Source organism: Hyperolius riggenbachi, chromosome 5 (genome assembly GCF_040937935.1).
Source record: "Hyperolius riggenbachi isolate aHypRig1 chromosome 5, aHypRig1.pri, whole genome shotgun sequence".
NCBI lineage: Eukaryota > Metazoa > Chordata > Amphibia > Anura > Hyperoliidae > Hyperolius > Hyperolius riggenbachi.
The window spans coordinates 61143512-61156128 of NC_090650.1; the positions used below are offsets into that span (position 1 = coordinate 61143512).

Here is a 12617-nt window from a genome sequence, read left to right on the forward strand (position 1 = left end):
CAATGACCCAAAACATACAGCAAAGGCAACAAAGGAGTGGCTCAAGAAGAAGCACATTAACGTCATGGAGTGGCCTAGTCAGTCTCTGGACCTTAATCCAATAGAAAACCTATGGAGGGAGCTCAAGCTCAGAGTTGCACAGAGACAGCCTCGAAACCTTAGGGATTTAGAGATGATCTGCAAAGAGGAGTGGACCAACATTCCTCCTAAAATGTGTGCAAACTTGGTCATCAATTACAAGAAACGTTTGACCTCTGTGCTTGCAAACAAGGGTTTTTCCACTAAGTATTACGTTTTTTACTGTTAGAGGGTTCAAAAACTTATTTCACTCAATGAAATGCAAATCAGTTGCTATCTTTTATTGAAGGTTATTTTTCGATTTTCCTTTTGATGTGCTATCTGCCACTGTTAAAATAAACCTACCATTGAAATGATACTGTTCTGACACTTTTCATTTCTTTGTCATTGGACAAACTTACAAAATCAGTGAGGGATCAAATAATTATTTCCTCTACTGTATAGAGTGCTTGGGGTGGGGGGGGGGGGGGGGCAGGGCAATGTAAAGCTTGCACTGGGGCCCATAGCTTCTTAGCTACGCCATTGCAGATGTGTATTTCATATATAGCATTTGCTGATGTGCAGCATGTAAAATGTAAAAGGACATTTCTATTCCTATTATAAACATGTCACAGTTGCGTTTATAGTCCCTCGTTGCCTGCAGAGGCAATAATATTGTTTGTGACAAGATAAAGAAACACCAGCTTCGCAGCCATTTGACCTTGGAAATGATTATCAAACAGTTCTAAAGTATGATTTTTATTTTCAGGAAGCTCTATGTAAAGCAGCTTGCAAACAATGCCGGGCTGCATTCTAAAGATATGTATTTCCAATTCTGCTGGATTTAAATAACAGGTTTCTCTGCAAGCAGGCCCAGATTTACCTCACAGGAGCCTATAGGCACAGATGTCCTGGACTCCTGGCACCCTAGACTTCACCCCCATGAACCTACAAACCCACTCCAAACTAGCATTTAGTTTAAAGGAAATGTAAAGTAAAAAAAAAACCCAAAAAGCCGTTTCTTGCAGCCCCCTGCAATCATCCTGTGCCTAAGCAGTCCTTCCGCGTTGAACCCCTCAAAGCATTGTTCATATCACAACCATATTTTGCATTGCTCCTGGCTGTGGTTGCACGATCTAGGACTTGCACAGCAGCTGGGCCAGTGCCTGCGCACTACTGCACGACTCACTCGCTGACCCAGTCACACAGAAGAGGCTGCAAGGGGACATTTAGGTGACAAAGGAGGGAGACGCTTATGGCTCTGGTATCCTTTAAAGTGTACCTAAAATGGTACACTGGGCCTTATTTATACTTACCTGGGGTTTCCCTCCAGCCCCATGAGGAACGTGGCCTCCCTTGCCGTCCTCTTCGGCCCCTCCGTTCTGCCGCTATAACTCCTGGTAATCCGGTCAGTCGCTGCCAGTCGTAGACTTCTGTGCATGCGCGTGGTACTACTGCACAGGCACAGAATGCTCATCTGTAGGAGCGCAAAAAGGACAAACTGCGCATGCGCAAATCGGTACGGCTGGACAGATTACTGGGAGGCGTAGCACAAGATTGGAGGGGCCAAAGAGGACGGCGAGGGAGGCCATGGTCGTCATGGGATTGGAGGAAGTCACAGGTAACTATACATAATATCAACATCCCAGATTCTTTAAGAATAAGCCTCATTAGGATTTACCTTAAAAAAAACAAAAGCCTTAAAATAAAATCTTACTCATCATCATTACATACTTTTTCTTTCAAGAGCAGAGCTGGTTCTAGACTTTTTGCTGCCTGAGGCAAACTTGTGAGAATGCGTCAACCCCCCCCTCCCCCCCCACACACACACACCTTTTTTTGAAATGACTGCACAGCACCCGACTATTTACTCTGCTTCATTTAATGTTCTCACATGACATGCTGCAGCTCAACTCAATAGCACACTGGCTGGCTGTGAGTCTGTGAAAAAAATAAAGTATCACCAAGTTCCAACGATAAACAGTAATCTCTGGTACTAGCTAATGTAGCAACACATCGCCCCTATAGATTACTGAAAAAATTATATACACGGCTGGGGCTCATGATGTGTTAACCAGATAGATCAATTTATTATACTTTAATAACTATACAATTCGCTTGATTGCATGCAAAAATCAGCTAATTAAAATCAATTTAAAATTATGCTGGAGGATCATAGAGTCACTTTTCCTATGTATTGCACATGCAAGACCAGAAAAACCTAATCTAAGCCGGCATATCAAGCATATTCCCGCACATACACATACAACCAGGGCGCCCACACATACTATAGTGGCCACAGTCCAGGGTGATAGGGCTTAACCTGCAATAAGGCACCCCATAGGGGGCAAGCGAGTTCCAACTGCGTAGCAGCAATAACTGTGGGAGATCAAATATGAGGATGAAGGCTTCCGGACCTTGATAGCCACTGCTATATGTATTGTACACTAACAGGGAAGATCAGCATACACCTTTCATCTCACCACTTCTGTCGTGTGATCCAGTCTAGTGGGTACCCACGCTTCCGCAAGTGTCTGTTCCGCTCACTCGTCCAGCAGCCTTAGGGTATGAGTTCCATATATTATTGCCGGTATATCAAGCTCCCATCCAGCATGGAGGGGCCACGCTAACTCCCCAGTTCGTCCAGGGCGGATACGGACCAGAGAGCGCTTCCGTGAGTTAGCCCGGTGTGTGGTCTGCAGGAGGTGCTACAGTGACGCACAGTCTCCGCCCATCGACGCGTTTCCCGCCCCTAAATAGGGCGATTCGTCAGGATGTACATTGGGCCTTAGTAAGCCCATCTTTATACTGTCCATGCTCCTCCCTCTTCAGCTACGTATTTCACAGCGTGCATCCACATCGCACAGCACAGTTCAGCAACTCATTTAAAGGGATATCCATTCTTTTAGCCCTCATAGTAGATGGACCACCCATCCAATGTCGTTCAATCAAATAGATCACACACATATTGTGATAGTTCTCTTGACTATGCTGCGTTACACGGGATTAATAACATTCTATTTGTAAGCTATTACTGTTAGGGAAAGGCAGGGGGGATATCAGCAGAGGGATGGTTAACACCAAGGGGATATGTTATAGTAGATATCCATACATACAGCCTCCATACATTCCTACACTGGTCACTCCATAATTTATAATGACTATTACTTCGCATAATCACCTTTCAGGTGTATGCCACCTTATTTAGAAAGGGTTTTAGGTTGAAGTCATTATTAAGACCATAGGGAGATAAAGTCTGCAATTTAAAGATCCACATACTTTCCCTACAAAGGAGTTCATTCCTCCAGTCTCCACGTCTCACGGAAATCCCCAACTTGTAAATTCCCTTATAGACCGTACACTGTAATCTCGATCCATGCTTTTCTGCATAGTGTTTTCCAAGTGTCGTATCTAGATTCCCATTTACGATGTTACACATGTGCTCAAGGATCCGTGATTTCAAGGCCCTCTCTGTCATCCCTATGTACATAAGACCACATGGACAGGTGATCATATATACTACGTTCTGGGTATTACAATTTATAAATGATTGAATACTATACTCCTTAGATCCACCACTATCCCAAAAGGTATTGGTCCTATGTACATAGGGACATGCCTTACATCCACCACACCTGTGCATTCCGACAACTGGGGTTTTATTTAACCAGGTGGTTGGTGCTGGACTCCTTCTATATTCACTCCTGACCAGCATGTCTTTTAGATTCGTTGCTCGTCTTGCTGTAATTTTAGGAACTGGATCTATGATCTCTGCAATCTCTGTGGAACCAGTCAGTATGTGCCAGTGGCGGTCCAGCATGTCATGGAGTTTACTCCAATGGGCCCCATAAGTAGTTATCAGTCTGACTCGATCATTATGACTCTGTTCGCCATTGTCTACTCGGTCAGGTCTACTCCCCCCATTGCTCAATAGGTCACCTCTGTCTCTATTCCATGCCCTCTTTAGGGCTCGTCGGAGAGTCTTGTGTGGGTAGCCACGTTCCCGGAATCTCCCATACATCTCTCTAGACTCATTTCTGAAACATTCATCTGTGGAACAGTTCCTCCGTAAACGGACGAACTGTCCATATGGGATTCCTTTAATTAGGTGGTCTGGATGGTGGCTGGTGGCATGGAGGAGGCTGTTTCCTGCAGTTGGCTTTCGATATGACGACGTAATAATTCTATTTTCATTTATTGTCAATAGTAGATCCAAGAATGACAAGCTACTATCGCTATAATTGTATGTAAGCTTAATATTTCTTTCTATATTGTTCAACCGACCGACAAATTGCTCTAATTCGGCCACGCCTTTCCTCCATACCACCAGCACATCATCTATATATCTCACCCACAATGCTACCCCCTCCTCGAACTCTGTATCTTGATAGACCACTTGTCGTTCCCAGAGTCCGAGGTGGAGGCAGGCATACATCGGGGCACACGATGCGCCCATCGATGTGCACCGAATCTGCCTGTAAAAATGACCCCCAAATGTAAAGCAATTGTTACCCAATATCAAATGCATAGCCTCCACTATGAAAGCATTGTGGGCATATGCCTGTGGGTAATGCTCATATGTATAAAACTCAAGAGCCCTGAGTCCCTCCCGGTGGGGAATCGACGTGTACAAGGATTCTACATCGATGCTCACCAGGAGGGACCCAGAGGGAACCACAAACTCTGACAGTGTGCGCAAAACATCCCCAGTGTCCAATACAAAGGACGGGAGTGACAACACAATGGGCTTTAATCTAATGTCAATATATTGGCCCAGACGTTCAGTGGGTCCCCCATTCCCGGACACGATTGGGCGTCCAGGGGGGGTTCACTAACTGCTTATGAACCTTGGTGATAAAATAGACCGTGGGCACATTATACTCCTCCACCCTCAAATATTCCCATTCTTTCTGATCAATTACTCCCGTGTATAGAGCCTCATCTAGAAGATCAACAAACTGCACACCCTCAGCCACTCCATTCCTCCTCAGTCAGGACAGCAGGGCCACCTCCTCCCTTCTGCTGTGCAAGTCAAATGAAACACTGCTGCTTTCCAGCTTCCCCCCCCACCCCCCCTCACTCACTGTCAAACTCCTCACACGGCAAAACAAACTGCATTTCTCCAATGATGACCTTTTCACCTAGCTCTCCTCTCACCTTTCCTCCGACTCTGACTGCATGCTGTTAGTGTACACACACAGTACAAACATGCTGCCTCTGCAATCTCTGCACCTGATGTAAATGTGTCACTTGCTACATGAGAGAACCGGCCCTGTCTAAGAGCTTGGCTGTGCAGTGCTATCTGGGTCCTGTCTGTGTTGTGACACCACTCAGGGAGTCACACACAATTCGTCTCCTGGCTGCGTGCCTGCTGTGGTCTCTCCTCTTCCCAAATCTTTTTATTAAAAACTTGCACACATAATACTCTCCTCCTCCCATCAACCCAGTGCAGTTTGGGGAAGCGAGGAGGAGACATGGGGGGCGGAGCTGAGCTGGTGGTGGACAGCAAGGAAACAGGAACTAGAAACCACCAGCTCAGGGAGGCGGGACAAGAAGGACAGAGCCTGGAGAGTGCAGTGTGATGTGACCAGCCCAGGGTAATGTAAACAAACGCCACACAACACAAGTACACATGCTGCACCCATCGACCACGACTTGTGGGTTTCCGAGTGATGTATGACGCATGTATACACCCACTTTCCACTATAGCTGGAATCAAAATACCGCAGGGGCCAAAAAACATGTTCGCTATAACCGAAATTCTATTGTATCCGGGTTTACTACAACAGGTGTTACTCCCATATACTTAAATAGCTCCCAACTGTCCCTCTTTTGGAGGAAGCCGGGACAGTCCCTCTTTGGGAGCCCTGTCTCTCTGTCCCTCTTTCCTCCCCATTTGTTCCTCTTTCAGGACTTTGTCCCTCTTTCTATGTAAATATATGTATTTCCCTACTGAAAAATATGTTTAATTGCCTTTAAACTTTATTCCCATCTTTTAAATTGATATATTTCTTATATAAATGTTGATATGAAGGAAAATGCACCAGGATAGAAAGGACCAGTGTGGTTTGAATTATAAAACAACATATTTTTCTTAGGAAATCTTTATGGTTTGTGTGACTAGGGGTGTGCCATGGTCATGGTTAGGGATGTGGCTTAAAGCAGATCTGAGATGAAAAACAAACTATAACAAGTAACTTGTCTATATATCTTATCTAAAGTTTAGCTAGTTTACACAAATCTGTTGCAAATCTAGCTGCAAGCAGCTTTAATAGAATATGATTATTTCTTCCTGTGATACAATAACAGCAACCATGTTGTTTGTAAACATTACAGAGAGGCAGGCTTATCTGCATCTTGAGCTAAAAAAGCTAATCCTCCCTACTCTTTCCTCCTCCTCTCTGCCTCTGAAATCTCTGGCTACTAATACCTCCCCCTCCTCCTGCCCAGACTTAGCTCCCATGAGCCCTTGCTACTGTCTGAAAGTGCCTTTGAAAACCTGTGGGCGTGGCTTGTTTAGTTTATAGGGAATTGGAGTATTAAAATAAAAACAAAAAAGTATTTTGCTTGAGGAATGCCCTATAAACAATAGGAAAGGAACACAATTATGCAATAAGTAAAAGCTTATCTCAGATCCACTTTAAATGTCCCTCTTTCTCGTCTCAAAAAGTTGGGAGGTATGTACTTATAATGGTGCTGGACCAGGAGGGTTACTATATATCAGAGTTTATTATAGTGAGATTACACTGTATACGAAATATGCACTGAACACCATCAGTCATTCTTGGATAGATGAAGCAATTTACAGTAATGTGTTTAAAGAGAACTAGAAGTGAGAAGTATATGGAAGTTGCCATATTTATTTATTTTTAAATAATACCAGTTGCCTGGCTGTCCAGTTGATCCTCTGCCTCTAATACTTTTAGCCAATGACCCTGAACAAGCATGACGATCAGGTGTTTCTGACTGACATCTGACTGAATTAGTCACATGTTTGTTTCAGGTGTTGTGATATTCAGACACTACTGCAGACAAAGATCAGCAGGACTGCCAGGCACCTGGTTTTGTTTAACCACTTTGTCCTCCTTGACGTATAAAAACGTCAAGGAGGACATGCGCGCTCCCGCGGCCGATCGCGCACGTGTACGCGCACTCCCGGCCGTGGATTCATTAGCCCAGGAATCAATGTATCGGGCTATGGTGCCCGATCACTGATTCCTCTGCCCCGCTGAAAAAGCGACAGCTTCTCTCAGAAGCTACGCTTTTCCTGACGCTATGTCCCTCTAAGCGTACATTGTACGCTTAGAGTGACGTCATGTAAACAAACTCAAGATTGCCATCTTGTGGCCAAAAAGTAAAACTACATCTAAAAGTAAAAAAACATTACAATACACAAATATTTCCCCAAATAAAACACTATTTATATCCCACCCTCCCAAAAATACCCACATAAAATGTTTAATAAAAAAAAACAAAAAACATTACTATGAAAAAAAAACCCATAAATATTTACCTAAGGGTCTAAACTTTTTAAATATCTATAAGATATTATTATGAATATTATTATATTAAGATGAAATATTTCTCTATATTTTTTTTTTATAAGCTTGTAAATAGTGATGGATGCAAAACGGAAAAAATGCTCTTTTATTTCCAAATAAAATATTGTTGCGATACATTGTGATAGGGACATAATTTAAACGGTGAAATAACCGTGACAAATGGGCAAATACAATACGTGGGTTTTAATTATGGAGGCATGTATTATTTTAAAACTATAATGGCCGAAAACTGACAAATAATGAATGTTTTCATTTTTTTTTCTTATTCTTACTGTTAAAATGCATTTACAGTAAGGTAGCTTTTAGCAAAATGTACCCCCCAAAGAAAGCCTAATTGGTGGCGAAAAAAACCAGATATAGATCAGTTCATTGTGATAAGTAGTGATAAAGTTATAGGCTAATGAATGGGAGGTGAACATTGCTCGGATGCAAGTGAAAACGACTGAGAGCTTAAGTGGTTAAAGGCAAATACATATGGCAGCTTCCATATCCTATAGGTTCCCTTAAAGAGATTCTGTAAGATCAAAAAGTTCCCCTGGGGGGGTACTCACCTTGGGAGGGGGAAGCTTCAGGGTTCCAATGAGGCTTTTGAAGCCATCCTCTGTCCCACGGGGGCTCGCTGCAGCCCTCCGAAAAGCCGCCCAACAGACTTGACAGCCTGTTCAATATTTACCTTTGCAGACTCCAGCGGGGGCGCTGTTGCGGCTTTCGGCTTCGAAGTCAGCGGAAATACCCGATCTCAGTCAGGTCTGCTCTACTGCGCAGGCGCCGGACACTTGCGCCTGCACAGTAGAGCAGCGATCGGGTATTTCCGCCTACTTCGGAGCCAACAGCTGCCACAGCTCCTGCGCAGGAGTCAGGAAGATAAATATTTACATCCCCGCTGTTCGGAGGGCTGCAGCGAGACCCCCGAAGGACAGAGGATGGCGTGGGAAGCCTCCCCCACCCAAGGTGAGTACCCCTCAGGGGAACTTTTTGACGTTACAGGTTTTTTTTAAAACTATGCCTGTGCAGTTTCCAAAGGTGTCCACTTATGATCCCATCTTTTTTTGTCCAATCTTACCACTCCTATGCAATATGAGGAACAGCCTAAATTATATATTTAATATATTCACTCAGATTACCCTTCTACTGCATAGATTTGGTAAGATTGGACAAAAAAAGATTGTATCATTAGTGGCCACCATTAGAGGGCAGATACCCTGCCAGCGAGATGTGCCATAAGTGACCACTTATCAGAGCTACTAATAGACTGTTATAGTCTGGGGTTCGCTAGACAATGGCAGAGCCAGATCATCCGCAAGGCAAACCTAGGCAGCTGCCTAGGGCCTGTAGAGAGTCTAGGGGCCTGGTGGATGCTAACGCCACCAAATCTTACTACAAAAGCCAGGTGACCATCAGCGGTGGGCAGAAACTGCTATCTTGCCTAAGGCCCCATTTTATCTTCAACCTTTTCTGGCCAATGGAGGATGCGGAGTGTATCTGACTGACATGCTATGCATGACTACCAGGCACTGCGTTTCCTCTCTCTCGTTGCCTGCATGATACCAGACTGAATAATGGACAATTACTGGCTTCTGACGCACTCAGCATCACTGACCACAGACAAGCGTTCTGACCAGATGCTCTGGTTTTCCTGATTGTAAATTCCTTTCCTTCCAACTTTTTGAAAAAGGGTCATTTTTTGATACCAAGAAGAAAAAAAGCAAATGAATGTTGGCCTCTAATTGCCACCAGTTGTGACTCCCAGCCCTGACAGGAAAATAAAAAGGAAGAAAGCGCTTGCTCTGGCTTGAAAACCTGTAATAAAGAAGAAAAAAATACAATTATAAGGCATGTTTCACACATGACATTATTTGTGTGCAAATTGCGCTTTTGCGAATTTACATTTGTCGCATATCTAATGCAAGTCAGTGGCATCACATTGGACATGCGTTGTGTGAATTTTCGCATTCCAATTTTCTGCAGAAGAAACGGCCTACATGCTTGCTTCTTCTACACAATGGACATGCACGTCGCATATAATTAAGAATGTGAAAATTTGAAAGTGAATTTTAGTTGATTATATATAATGTAATTTACATTAACTTCCTTGGTGTGCATGGGAACATCGGAATGCGAAAATTTGCATAAAAACACAGCTTAGGAGTCTTTTAGTTAATCAATTGGCCAAAAATGATACTGTATAAAGAGAGGTGGCCCTGTTATTCCTTTTATGTTGTCCCCCTTCATAGGCTAAATGAGGCCTGCAGTATCTGTGAAGGGAATTGCTGGGAATTATGATCGGACAGCCATATTGTGGCATCGATCTCCAGCAGATTTAATCATATTGATCGAATCTGATGGATAAAATTGATAAGTGTATGAGCACCTTATTCCCTGCAGATAACATGAACATCTTTGGCCAAAAGATTGTAAGCCTGCCCACCAACGCCAAGGTAGACTCCTCTCGGACAGGTCCTACACTACACTACGCTACCCTACTCTAATAGATGCTAGTCATCTTTTACCTCGTGTGTTTTTTTTTTTTTTTATACAAAGTATTTGTATATTCTATTCTGGGGCATGATTAGCTGTGCGCCTTTACTGTGTCTCTGTGATGTTCCATGTCTGAAATATTCCCTCTGGGAAGATCAGATTACTAAAAAAAAAGAAGGGACTTCACAGAGACAAAATTAAGTAGCTAATTATGATTAATAGTAAAATAGCATGTTAACTTTGTTTGATGTCCCATTTCTCAGGCATTCCCACTTCCCCCTGCAGGCTAGCAGAAAATGGGAATATCTGCAGAATGGGACTTCACAGACACTAAACAAAGGTAACCATGCTTCAGAGGAGAACATACAAATACTGTTATCTAACACTACATCTCCCAACCTGTATGCCCTACCCTATCACTACAGTCACTGTCAGTCTGTCTAACCCTTCATCTCCTAACCTGTATGCCCTACCCTATCACTACAGTCACTGTGAGTCTGTCTATCCCAACATCTCCTAACCTGTATGCCGTACCCTATCACTACAGTCACTGTCAGTCTGTCTAACCCTTTATCTCCTAACCTGTATGCCCTACCCTATCACTACAGTCACTGTGAGTCTGTCTATCCCTACATCACCTAACCTGTATGCTCTGCCCTATCACTGCAGTTAGTCAGTGAGTGTGTGTCTGTGTGCGTCACTCTACTTCAGTCAGGGTATGTCATTCAGTCGGTGTAAGTCTGTATGCCTGGCTGTGTGAAGGTGGGCAATCATCATTAGACATTTGTCATAATTTAGACATTTGTTGTATGGAAAAATTGATTAAAACAAAAATCTATTAAAAATGAGGTCATTATTAAATAATTTTTGATCAATATATCAATCAAACATTAGCTTGATTACTCAGTTCTTTAGTTCTTGATTACCCAGGGGGCGCAGGGGTCACCCGCCAGTTTGTGCAGGGTGGTACTCAGATAAAGGATCAATATTAGGGGGATATCGATCGTTTATCTGATCTTCAAAAAATCTAATAGTGTATGCCCAGCTTCATTGTGAACCCTGATTTGTCATTTAGTCAGTCTGTCAGTGCAAACCTAATACACATTATTTATTATTATTATTATTTTTGTTTTTTTTTTGCATTTGTAACATTTTGTATTTTTTTTGTTCTTTTTTTTTAGGGGGGGGGGGGGGGTGTCTTTTTTTTGCATTATTTTTTTACATTTTGTATTTTTTTTTTTGGGGGGGGGGGGGCTACAACAACAACAACAAAGTAAAGAAGAAAGTTATTGCCCTGGGTGAAGGATAATACTCACCTAGCATATTTATTAGATACTCACCTAGTCTTGTTTTTTTTAGATACTTACTTAGACTATTTTATAGATACTCACCTGGTTTTGTTTTTTTAGATACTAACCCGGACTGTTTTATAGATACTCACCTAGTTTTTTTTTTTTTTTTTTAGATACTTACCCGGACTGTTTTATAGATACTCACCTAGCTTTGTTTTTTTTAGATACTTACCCAGACTGTTTTATAGATACTCACCTAGTTTTTTTTTTTTTTTTAGATACTTACCCAGACTGTTTTATAGATACTCACCTAGCTTTGTTTTTTTAGATACTTACCCAGACTGTTTTATAGATACTCACCTAGTCTTGTTTTTTTAGATACTTACCCAGACTGTTTTATAGATACTCACCTAGTCTTGTTTTTTTAGATACTTACCCAGACTGTTTTATAGATACTCACCTAGTCTTGTTTTTTTAGATACTTACCCAGACTATTTTATAGATACTCACCTGTTGTTTTTTTTTTTTTTAGATACTCACCCGGACTGTTTTATAGATTCTCACCTAGTTTTTTTTTTTTTTTTAGATACTTACCCAGACTGTTTTATAGATACTCACCTAGCTTTGTTTTTTTTAGATACTTACCCAGACTGTTTTATAGATACTCACCTAGTTTTTTTTTTTTTTTAGATACTTACCCAGACTGTTTTATAGATACTTACCTAGCTTTGTTTTTTTAGATACTTACCCAGACTGTTTTATAGATACTCACCTAGCTTTGTTTTTTTAGATACTTACCCAGACTGTTTTATAGATACTCACCTAGCTTTGTTTTTTTTAGATACTTACCCAGACTGTTTTATAGATACTCACCTAGTTTTTTGGTTTTTTTTTAGATACTTACCCAGACTGTTTTATAGATACTCACCTAGTTTTTTTTTTTGTTTTAGATACTTACCCAGACTGTTTTATAGATACTCACCTAGCTTTGTTTTTTTAGATACTTACCCAGACTGTTTTATAGATACTCACCTAGTTTTTTGGGTTTTTTTTAGATACTTACCCAGACTGTTTTATAGATACTCACCTAGTTTTTTGGTTTTTATTTTAGATACTTACCCAGACTGTTTTATAGATACTCACCTAGTTTTTTGGGTTTTTTTTAGATACTTACCCAGACTGTTTTATAGATACTCACCTAGCTTTGGTTGTTTTAGATACTTACCCA

The 12617-nt window shown here is 41.9% G+C and overlaps 1 protein-coding gene across 5 annotated transcripts in view; it reads right to left on the bottom strand.

The window, feature by feature from the left end:
- LOC137518226 (uncharacterized) overlaps nt 1-12617 on the bottom strand; it is a 114958-nt gene that overhangs the window by 46487 nt on the left and 55854 nt on the right. For 3 of the 5 annotated variants that reach the window (XM_068235779.1, XM_068235777.1, XM_068235775.1), the window contains one exon: nt 12422-12587. The gene's annotated coding sequence lies outside the window, so the exon portion shown is untranslated. Of the gene's footprint in view, nt 1-12221; nt 12318-12421; nt 12588-12617 lie in introns of those variants that run through there. The other 2 variants (XM_068235776.1, XM_068235780.1) reach the window with 2 other exon arrangements.